This window comes from Geospiza fortis, unplaced genomic scaffold (genome assembly GCF_000277835.1).
Source record: "Geospiza fortis unplaced genomic scaffold, GeoFor_1.0 scaffold333, whole genome shotgun sequence".
In the NCBI taxonomy this organism is placed as follows: Eukaryota; Metazoa; Chordata; class Aves; order Passeriformes; family Thraupidae; genus Geospiza; species Geospiza fortis.
The window spans coordinates 2,916,887-2,918,130 of NW_005054347.1; the positions used below are offsets into that span (position 1 = coordinate 2,916,887).

At 51.9% G+C, this 1,244-nt stretch overlaps 1 non-coding gene across 1 annotated transcript; it reads right to left on the reverse strand.

Moving 5' to 3' along the window:
• Positions 1–721: 721 nt before the first annotated feature.
• LOC115948115 lies at positions 722–836 on the reverse strand. Its single transcript, XR_004081960.1, has one exon. It is a non-coding gene; the product is annotated as a U5 spliceosomal RNA (small nuclear RNA).
• Positions 837–1,244: the final 408 nt, after the last annotated feature.

Below are 1,244 nucleotides of genomic sequence, written 5' to 3' on the forward strand. Positions count from 1 at the left end.
AAGGGCAGAATTGCCCTCCTCTGAACTGCTGCCCAGGATGCAGTTGGCTTTCTGGGCTGTGACTGCTCACTCTTGGTTCATGTCCAGCTTTTCACCCCCACTTCTTTCCCATCAGACCTAGCCTCAGTGAGTTTTCCAGCATGTGTTCTCCAGGGTTTTTTGTTTGTTTGTTTTTTGGTTTTTTTGGGTTTTTTTGGTTTTTTTGGGGTTTTTTTGGTTTTTTTTTTTTTGTCTGGCATTGTCCAGACCCATAGGCAGCACAGGGCACTTGGACTTGTTGAACTTTCTGAGGTTCTTATGGGCCCAAGTTTGTCCAGGTCCTCCTAGATGGCACCCTGTCCTTCAGGTGTGTCACCCACACCACTCACCTTGCAAACTGGCTGCGGGTGCATTCACTACCACTGTCTGTGTCATTGATAAAGATATTAAAGCCCCAGCCAGTCCCAAGACACAGCCCTGAGGGACAGCGTTTGTCACCTGTCTCCCCTGGGTATAACGTCAATGCTCGCAGCACCGTGACCGCACCCATCCAACTAATTCCTAGAATCTGTCCGTGAAACCTGGACACACATGGCGGTGGAGGATTGAGTTACCAGTTTTGCTAGTTATAGCATTACACAATCCATTACATGTATCTCAGTCAGTTTGTACTAACTGAGAACACAGCTCAGAGCTTTTCTCAAGATAATATTTTAATCTGTTTTTTAACCAGAATAGGGGTAGCTCCACCGAAATGGAGCCTCAAAAAATTTCTCGACACTCGTGCCTGTTCCTCTCCACGGAAATCTTTAGTAAAAGGCGAAAGATTTATACGATCTGAAGAGAAACCAGAGTACGCTGCGACCTCCCCTCGCGCACATACCGTCCCTCGGCTGTCCCTCTCTAGGACACGGCGGTTTGGGGTCGTCCCGCCTGACTCTCCCGCCGCCCCGGCCTGCTCCGGCAGCACAGACGGGGATCCAGCCCGCCGACCCGGGCGGTACCGGGGAGCAGCGGCGGAAAGCGCGACACGGGCCGCTCCGCCGGCGCGCGGTGCACCCTGGGTACAAGAATAAATCTGAATACTAATAGAGGATATGCTAATGAACCCAGCGGTGCACACCGGGGATGCAAATGATTCAGAATACTAATATACATATGCTAATGAGGCTATCACGACTCGCAGCCCGTGTAAGTAAAGGCTGTTGCGCTCGCTCAGTCCCGCCGCGGGACGCCGGGCCCTGGGCCCTGACTGCAGACGTTCG